Here is a 10,879-nt window from a genome sequence, read left to right on the forward strand (position 1 = left end):
GCGATCATCCGCATGTTTTTGAGACCGATTCAGGGTAAAACCGATCTGATTAAAATACAGATTCTCATAACCACTCCGTTAAATAAAGGATCTGACAATATCCCATAAGGGGTCATGTTCAGATGACCTTTACACCACGTGTACTTCATATCAGATGCATTTTCTACACCTTACTACATAATTTTGAAAATGATATTTTGTCCAAATATGTACATATACAATAAGCTTTGTTGTGCTCTTTCGGCGAGATGACTACATACACGAAAATAATTCTGACAGTTTTTTCAAACAATTTCTTCCCCTGATATTCACTGTCAAGATTTTGCATGCAGCGATTTGATTGGCCATGTCCAAAGGTCACCTGGAATAACAATCATATGCTCAGTATACGCACCCGGTGATGTTTAGTAAACCTAATGATGGTATAATAGTAATTCTCTTTTGCATCTTTATATATTTTATTAGTTTACTGATTAATAGGAGGTCAGGTCAAACAATTGATTACGAATACTAATCTGTTGTTTGGAAACATTTTTACTGCGTCAAGCCAAATATGAAACGATATAGTTTAATTTTTTTTTTCATATCCTGCGTATATAGGATTACTCAGTCAAAAGTCATGACACATAAGGATCTGCATTACAAGGTATCTCCAATATGGATGTTTATCACACATATATATTTATATACATCTGTACATGCATACAATGGATACAACGCCGCATCGACGAAGGACCGAGACACTGGACAATGGCAGTACTTATAGTTGTGGTAAGACCTTGAAAAATGAACGGGGACTTAAGATCCACACGGGGCACCTATTCTGCGTTTGACACAACGCGCAGGACAACCTGGTGAGACGGAGGAGGAGGTGGTCCAGGAAGAAAGTCACAATGACAACAGCGTCCACGTGTCAGATAATGAAGAGGACAACTGGAATGATGAGTCAACAACATAAAACCGCCGTCAACATACCCTCGAGGTCAGGTTACAGGAACCAAACCTGGCTGATAGCAGGATAGCAAAGATCAAGTGGCCATCATGTGCAAACAAAGCAAAGTGGAAGAAGTTTGATGTGGGTGTTTTTTTCCGCATCTTTGGCAGAAAGAGTCGATAGGAAGATGAAAGGCATTGTCAGAACTTCGCAGAAACATCAGGTTGAAGCTATTAAGAAGAGCCGAAAGGAGTAGACGAAGAAGGAAAGATAGGGAAAGAGCGCGCACAACATTCACAGCCAACCCTTTCCAATTTACACCACACATTCCTGGCAGCAAAGGGTCTCGAACCTCGAAAGCAGAGAAGAAGAGGTCGAGAACTGAAGCATCTGCATGACACCCACAGCGATCCTAAGAGGGATGAGGAGCTTGAGAACAGCGAACAGCTCATTCAGCCAGATGAACCAGACCATTTATATGATGAGCCTGAACCACAGTTGAAGGTAGTATAAGATGTTTACAAAAGCAAGAACAGTATCACCCTACGTCCCAATGGCATACCTTATAGAGTATATAAGAATTGCACGACATTGACAAAGCTACTGTGGCAGCTCATGATGATAGTATGAAGAAGAGGAAAGCTGGCTAACTGTTGGCACTAGGCAGAGGGATGCTTCATACCAAAAGAGGAACTGAGACACTCAAGCAATTCCGGGTCTTTATTGAATATTGAAGGGTAATATTTCTGGCAATACTAGCGAAGAAAATGACCAATTACATGCTGCATTACAACTTTGTTGACATGTCTCTTCAGAAAGGAGGGATTCCAGGTGTGTCAGGATGTGTGGAACATACCAGTGTCTTGACGCAGATTATCAGAGAAGCAAAGGAGATGACAGGGGAGTTGCTGTCATTTGGCAAATGCATACGGTTCCATGCGGCACAAACTGGTCCAACTTACACTGGAACGGTATCATGTGCCGGAGAAGACACGACATCTGCTGGAAAGCTACTTTGACAAGTTAGAGCTTAGATTCACAGTCAGGACTACATAATCTCGTGGTAACGTTGAGAGGTCGGTAAAGTCACTAGCTGTACAGTGTCAGTGATTCTGTTTGCTGCAGCCATGAACCTAATGGTAAAATCAGTGGAGAAGATGAGTAGGTGACCATGGATGAGAGCTGGAGTTAGACAACCCCCAGTAAGGGCATTTATGGATGACATGACCATCAACACAAAGACAGTCATAGAGGCAAGATGGACTCTTCAGGAAATTGAAGATATCATCGTTTGGAAATTACTTACAAATTACTGCAGTATACTATGAGAGTACTGCATTGCATTTTTACCATGTACATATATATATTTAGATATATTATCTAAACATCTTGATTTTGAGAGAACACACATATAAACATGTGTAAGCCGGCTTGCATAAAGGTTATAATGTTGATTGTTGGCATTCTAAAAATTGAATTGATCTGCGTATGAATATACAATATTTAGTGTTGTGGACAGCAACATATCAAACAAAAAATTTTGCAAAACAACACATTTTTTCGACATTTTAGTCGACCGTAGTTTATAGTTTGGTTGCCATGGTAACATTTTTACGCAAACGAAAAATTGAATTGATCTGCGTATGAATATACAATATTTAGTGTTGTGGACAGCAACATATCAAACAAAAAATTTTGCAAAACAACACATTTTTTCGACATTTTAGTCGACCGTAGTTTATAGTTTGGTTGCCATGGTAACATTTTTACGCAAACGATTAATTATTTGATACAAGTTCTGGCCACGTTCTCTTTTGAAATTAATATGAAAGTTAAAAGATTACTAAGCTTTAATTAATATAATATAAATTAAACTTTCTCTAGTTGAAGCAAGATAGGTGAAACACTAATTTAAGCATTTTCAAAAATCGTCGGTTTTTAATTTTGTTCGTTACCATGGTAACATTCAAAATTAAATTGAAATTATGCCATTCAGTAAACTTTTCAATCCTTCTGCAATAATAAACTTGATTGTTAGGTTGATAAATTGACATCTAGATAACTTTCATTGTCTTACGGGTTATAAATTTAGAACTTCCATAATTTCGGTTGCTTTGGTAACGCAATTCATGTGAAAATATTATTTTGCTTACAAAATTTGAAAAGGCTGGGATCTGAACTAAAGATTCATAATGTATATTGGTTGTTTACCAAATATATTGCTGCAAACGGGTGAAACATCATTTTGAAAGAAAATGTCAGATTTGCGAGAACTTTGCTTAAGATGCTCCACCGCTGACAAATGGTATTTTTTTCACTATCAAAAACAGGAGCAGACGATTTAGTATTTTTCGTTCAGTTACAAAAGTTACTTACTTAATACCATTACCGCCATTGAAAAGTTTGAGCTTCTAATTTTACTTCAAGGTAAAGATATGAGAAAAAAAATAATTACATCCCGAAAAAAATCCGTGTCACTATATCCTATATGGAATGAAATACTGATTGCGCATGCACCAAAGGGGAAATAAATTATTTTATATAATTTTTTTTGTGTTAATTAGACATATAATATATATACACGATTAAATACCAGTTATTGTTCAAATGATGAATATCATTTATGCTTTGTCGGCGGTGGAGCATCTTTATAATTCTTGGGAGTTAAGGGGTTGATATGTGTGTTACATAACATGTATGAGAGTTGTCTATCAATTATTTTCTTAATCATGAGACGTATAAGTCAATGGTCAGAAACACGATACTGTTTCTACATCGAGAGGTGGTAATACATACCAATAGATGTAACCAAGCATTTATCTGTAGACGTCCTTGTTGTAACATTAAATCCACATGGAGTGTCAACGTTCTGTATTTCACAGTATTTTCGCCGTGGACTATACTGGCCTTTGGTGACTTAATCACATAGCCCGGACATGGCTACTTCTGACTTACGTACGGGTTGTAGGCTAGTGTGCTCTGGACATCACATTTACTACTGAATGGGGAACACTTATCACAATAGTCAGCCATTATGATAACCCAGTCCATATCAGCTACACCCGCTGGTGGTTAGCCGTGACCCATCCTCGCGATAGTAACACATGTACACACTCACACTCGGGACCACATGTACTTACTACAGCTGTGGGGGAACGGGGTCACAGAGAGGTCAGATCCTCACGGACCACAGGAGGGCTGTACTGGAGTAACCTCCTGGACAAGGAAGGACATCCTGATAGAATCAACACAAGAACATGTATACCCACAAACAAACGACTGCCAAATGTTTCACAGACACCTAACAAAGGCAAGAGTTGGCATACTTCGATGTGCAATTCGTACACATGCGAGCACGTTCCAGGCTGAACATTCCTTGCCAAATATTTCATCGATAAAGATGATAGATGCTAAATGACGACTGTAACCCAGTGTAACTACTTACATTTTAATTTGGGTATCAGACAGACTTCCGAAGGGGATGTGTAGACGGAAATACAGCGGAGATCAACTCGATTGGTACATTAATGTGATTTACTAAGCGATCTGATGACAAGTGTGATTGAGGCGATATAGCAAACCAAATCATACTAGGAAAACACAAAAGCCCACTCTTGTTTCTTTGTCCCATGTTAAGTAGTTTTATCTCCGATTTTATCTGGAATACACTTTTTAACAGCTGTTGGTCTTTTTTTGACGTTTGTCACTTACAGATGTATCAACATTGAATGAGTACAAGACCACGATAGAATTAAAGATATTATCTACTCTCGGGTGTCACCAGGTTATACGTATAGCGTGAGGTTATTATTGGGACAACGTTCGAGTTTCTATTTTGTCGTCGAATTATTTTCATTTCAAAACACCAGTTCTGTACCATTCTCTGTCACTCATGTTCATGAATGATATAGAAATTCGATGTTCAACACACATCCCAAACATAGACACGTTATTTATATAAATAGGTATACCTACTTCACACTAGTCCTGCCAAACACGTCCTACTGCGGATGTTGCTCACTTTTAACTAGTCTGACTAAGCGGTACAATACAACTACATATACTGTAGATTTCCGGTGTTTATACAGTGTAATTCACAATGGGGAAATGATGGCACGAGAACAACAGACTGTGTGTTAATGTTATCCCTAACTCTGCCAACCCGAATCGATTTCCTGTGTAAAATGAGGGGCTGGTGGTCCGAGTTAGTCAGAAATCAAACCATCACACAGCAAATGAGTTTCCAGACTAATTGAGCCCGGCTGAGCTGCAGGAACTGCTTTAAACTGTTCGAACATACACTGTACATGCAATTAAAATCGAACTGACATCTTAGTTTAAATGTCATTCATATGGACCCCTTGAAGTAACATACTCTATATGGTACATGAATTCGTCATATGTCCTTGTGATATGCCGGAACAATGATCTCATTGCTGGGATTATAACGTGTGACTCCAGATCAGACAGCTAGCTAGGATTATATATTTTAGTCTGTATGTAGATGTACGTACCTCTGACAGCAGCCCACATGGTAAAACATCATCCTAATGCAATGGTGTTTTTACAAGACAGTCCGATCACACTTGCCTGTGGTCAATTAGATTGACAAATTGACCACGAGGTCGGATCACCGGACCATACAGAAATCTACGTTACTTTAAGCTTGTTATTCATTCAACACACGTGCACACGTGCTCGACAACGCTTGGCTACTGCGCACCCTAACCATGCATTGTACATCCGGTGCACATTACATGCAATGTCTACTAGATAGGATATCACTTTAAATTCTCCTCATTAATCTGGAACGTTAACATGACTTTTACATGTACAAGCACACACACGTGTACATGTATATAATCATATATACAGTGTATACTATATCGACGTCATCACGCACGTGCGTAACTTACTTTATTTGCATTTTTTTATGATAGACGTACATTTATATTGCTGTACGGTGTTTTATTTCCAATTTTTCAAATAACAATAAAAAAGTATACACACCCCGACAAAGTGTCATTTCTTTTCAAAGTACCATTTCGACATGTACTTGTACATACATTTGTAAATTCGCTGATTAACTGCGTAATGTTCAAGTTACTTATAAAGGGCTTTCTGTGCATATTCTTTGCCATGTTCAATATTGCATAATGTTATTGTATTAAATGTATTTATCATGTAATCTTTGGAATGGAGGAAGTAAAGGAAATAATAAAATGTATACAATACATGTACATTGTAACATGTATGTACAAATGTATATATATCTCATTTAAATCCCGTGTTTACGTACGTGTACCACCAAGTACACGTGTAATTTGGTTGTTCTTCGATACTCGTACATGTTTTTATGTTGAAATTGATCCGAGTTACTTTTTTGTAATTCGCTTCGTTTGTGCCTGTAGTTGTGTACCGAATGTATTTTAAATCTGAAACTCGTAATATACATACATATAAATGTGTATATATGAGGGTACATGGGTCTTTGTTGTCTCGCCTGATATCGTACGATATCACACACGTGGGGGTACTACCTATATAATACTACCACATAACAGGTGTGGGACATACAAACTACAATGTAACAAGAAATATTGTATACTTACCCTAGTCGTCCGTGTGTCCAATATTATTTCCATGTGACAGTTCTATGTGTGTATAAAGCAGGAGAACCCCACACAGCTCAGTCACCACGGAAGGGATTTACCCAGGTAAACACACACCTGTGTTGTACACACATGCCTTCCCGCGTCAAGGCGCTATAATCCATATATAGCGTTAGAAAAAAAGAATGGTCAACTTAATTACTGATTCGATCTCTATTTACCACAACTTCGCTAGCCAAAGGTATTCTACACTGCCGTAAAATTAAGAACACGTATTGAATATAGTATTATTGTAGTAATCACAGTCTTCATAAGATGGGTGGCCTTATTGGTATTTGCAATATCCAATTATTGAAGAGTGTGTCTTTATTCATTAGAAAGATGATGGTATTTTTGTTGACACGATTAAAAGCTTTGATTGTAGTACGAAATAAGTATTGTTAATTTCCAAATTAATTGTCCATATTTTAGCTATTGGTCATGATATATATTGTCCATCCTGCCACTTGCAGTTACATGTAAAATTGTAACTTGTATTTGTATAATCCATGTAATGTGTCTAGGAGACTATAATCTTTGAAATCTTTGGTTCAATATGACAGAGATATAGTAACAATAGAATATAGAGGCGATTACGACAGAGATCCCCTTGAATATTGAGGATATGACGACAGTGATAGTATCACTATAGAATATCGAGGCTGATTACGACAGAGATCCCCTTGGATATTGAGGATATGACGACAGTGATAGTATCACTACATGTATAGAATATCGAGGCGATTACGACAGAGATCCCCTTGAATATTGAGGATATGACGACAGTGATAGTATCACTATAGAATATCGAGGCGATTACGACAGAGATCCCCTTGAATATTGAGGATATGACGACAGTGATAGTATCACTATAGAATATCGAGGCTGATTACGACAGAGATCCCCTTGGATATTGAGGATATGACGACAGTAATAGTATCACTATAGAATATCGAGGCTGATTACGACAGAGATCCCCTTGAATATTGAGGATATGACGACAGTGATAGTATCACTATAGAATATCGAGGCGATTACGACAGAGATCCCCTTGAATATTGAGGATATGACGACAGTGATAGTATCACTATAGAATATCGAGGCGATTACGACAGAGATCCCCTTGAATATTGAGGATATGACGACAGTAATAGTATCACTATAGAATATCGAGGCTGATTACGACAGAGATACCCTTGAATATTGAGGATATGACGACAGTAATAGTATCACTACATGTATAGAATATCGAGGCGATTACGACAGAGATCCCCTTGAATATTGAGGATATGACGACAGTGATAGTATCACTATAGAATATCGAGGCGATTACGACAGAGATCCCCTTGAATATTGAGGATATGACGACAGTGATAGTATCACTATAGAATATCGAGGCTGATTACGACAGAGATCCCCTTGGTATTGAGGATATTACGACAGAGTAATAGTATCGACAGTATAGATCGATCGAGGCTGATTACGACAGAGATACCCTTGAATATTGAGGATATGACGACAGTATAAGAGTACCCTTGAATATTGAGGATATGACGACAGTAATAGTATCACTACATGTATAATATCGAGGCGATTACGACAGAGATCCCCTTGAATATTGAGGATATGACGACAGTGATAGTATCACTATAGAATATCGAGGCGATTACGACAGAGATCCCCTTGAATATTGAGGATATGACGACAGTAATAGTATCACTATAGAATATCGAGGCTGATTACGACAGAGATCCCCTTGAATATTGAGGATATGACGACAGTGATAGTATCACTATAGAATATCGAGGCTGATTACGACAGAGATCCCCTTGAATATTGAGGATATGACGACAGTAATAGTATCACTATAGAATATCGAGGCTGATTACGACAGAGATCCCCTTGAATATTGAGGATATGACGACAGTGATAGTATCACTATAGAATATCGAGGCTGATTACGACAGAGATCCCCTTGAATATTGAGGATATGACGACAGTGATAGTATCACTATAGAATATCGAGGCGATTACGAAGAGATCCCCTTGAATATTGAGGATATGATGACAGTGATTGTGAACAACAGGAGTATCGGGGATATCCCAATATAGAGGATAGTTTGTATAAAGACAACTCGGTTTTCATTACAGTACCCTCTATAAATTAAAAAAAAATCCATTAACTCATTTCACAATTCACAGAATACACACCCCTAAAATAAACTTAGTCCGACTACATGCAGAAACATATAAGTATGTATGCATTGTAACTGTTATCCTGCAGGTATTAGAGAATGAAGTATTAGTTGTAAGCTTGCAATCGTTGTCATCTTTTTTCTGTGAGTAACCAGAGATTTAAATAGTATTATATTTAAATCTCTGGTGTAACGCAGTCATGCATTAGGATAAAAAACACATTGTAAGCTTCAATAATTGAACCATAGGATATCCCATGTACACCACTATGCCACATTCACGTCACATGCTATTCTGAGTGTGGATAAATTGTTGTTACCTATTCGAGGCGATCTATCCTCTTCAACAAGACACAAAAAATAACGTTTAGTAACTTTTCATATCACTATAGAGTAACATATAGGAACATAAAAGATAAAAGATAAAAAATGTAAAAATAAATTAGATCGACCACGACGAGACTCGAACTCGCAATCTTCCGATTCGAAGTCGGACGCCTTATCCATTAGGCCACGCGGTCTCTTTCCTTTTTGAAAGGCATTTAAAAATATTTAAAAGATTTTTCTATTTTAATATACCACAGTTGTTTTTAAGCGCTTTTGTTGTATACGATATTAAAATTTAACTTTAGAACTTCAGCTTGTTGTATATATAGTTAAATACAAAGAGAGTGGACATTTTCAACAAATAAAATATACATATTTGTAAAAGTTACTTTTAGACACATTTCTGTGGAGTAAGGGAGACAACTCTTATACAGTTGTGCTACTACAACTCGCGATCGGCTCCCATGTAAAGTAGGGCCCATGATTAACAAAGAAATTTTGTTTTTAGTCCAGCCAGAGATTTAAATACTATTTAAATCTCTGGTCCAGCGAAAATAGGATTTTACTCAAAACTAATTGCAGCAGTATTTTGCTTTGTTTTTCATACAGGTCTGAGTTTGTTTTATACAAAAAAAGTCGCCACAAATATAAATTTAGGATAACTGTCAGAGTTTAAGTGGGATAGAAAATTACTGTAAGGCAAGAACGTTATACGGGTGCCAAAACATTAGTGAAAATCCGTACACGGAAAAATATGACAAATTATAAATTTTATAATTATTTGATTTAAAGATACAAGTGAGTTAGAGGGGTTTGACTGCATTTTATTGCCAAATGTGCAATGGGATTGGGGAAAGAGTTCTTTTTGAACCCCCCTCTACACGTTTATGACAAAACATTTTTTGGGTGAGAAAACAAATGAATTATCCTTCTTCATTTATTCTCAAATGTACTAAATAAATAAAAACACTCCATATTTATCATTGTGTTAATTAAGCAGGATTAATTTTAAAGCCAAAGTTTTGTGTAGATTGTTTTATCTGTGCTTCGCCAACTGGCCCAGTGGTGTAGTGGTTAAGACGATAGACTTCAGAGCCGATGGTATGTGTCAAGCATTTGGGTTCAAATCTCGACGAGAGTAAGGTTACATATATCAAAAAGCTTATTATAACTTTCAGGTCACCTAACTAAGCAATATGTATGAATATTGTATGGATGCGACATAGGAAAGTAGGTACATGTATACAAATAGTTTTTTCTGGGTTTCTAAAATGTGTTTGTTCTCATTTTAACCCCAATAAGGCCATGTCCCAATTTTTATTGGTATCCCTTAAAAACACAACCCTTTTCAGACACTTGACTGAAGATAGAATAAATTATTTTTGGAGGGGGGTTCAAAAGGAACGGGATTGGGAACAAGTTGTACAACTTCTATAAAGCCCGTTCCCAAAAAATTAAAATTTTGAGTCTGATTCAAATCACATACACAAGATGGCATTTACAATATAAGATATACATAATATATACAATTGTATTTGAGACACACAGAGAAGGAGAGGGTGAGGGAAGAGAGAGAAAGAGAGAGAGGGGGGGCAGATGGAGAGAGAGCTATTTTATATCCAGTATGCTCTTCAAGGTGACAATTTCACCTCCTAATATATACTTTTATGGTAAAATCTATCCCTCCGATCAAGACGACAGAAGTTTTAAACCACTTTTCATAACTTTCAACTTCTCAATGTTCATATCATCCTTTCCTTCGCTTGACTTTC

General features: G+C 37.1%; 1 protein-coding gene and 1 non-coding gene across 6 annotated transcripts in view; both read right to left on the reverse strand.

The window, feature by feature from the left end:
* Window positions 1-6,702, reverse strand: part of LOC138334254 (carbohydrate sulfotransferase 15-like) — a 29,249-nt gene extending 22,547 nt beyond the window's left edge. Inside the window, exon 1 of one of the 5 annotated variants that reach the window (XM_069282877.1) lies at window positions 6,547-6,702. The gene's annotated coding sequence lies outside the window, so the exon portion shown is untranslated. Of the gene's footprint in view, window positions 1-3,730; window positions 4,052-4,074; window positions 4,302-4,909; window positions 5,321-5,448; window positions 5,823-6,546 lie in introns of those variants that run through there. The other 4 variants (XM_069282882.1, XM_069282880.1, XM_069282886.1 and 1 more) reach the window with 4 other exon arrangements.
* Window positions 6,703-9,228: 2,526 nt separating this feature from the next.
* Trnar-ucg (transfer RNA arginine (anticodon UCG)) lies at window positions 9,229-9,301 on the reverse strand. The gene has a single exon. It is a non-coding gene; the product is annotated as a tRNA-Arg (tRNA).
* Window positions 9,302-10,879: the final 1,578 nt, after the last annotated feature.

The sequence above is a fragment of the Argopecten irradians genome, chromosome 11 (genome assembly GCF_041381155.1).
Source record: "Argopecten irradians isolate NY chromosome 11, Ai_NY, whole genome shotgun sequence".
Taxonomy (NCBI): Eukaryota; Metazoa; Mollusca; class Bivalvia; order Pectinida; family Pectinidae; genus Argopecten; species Argopecten irradians.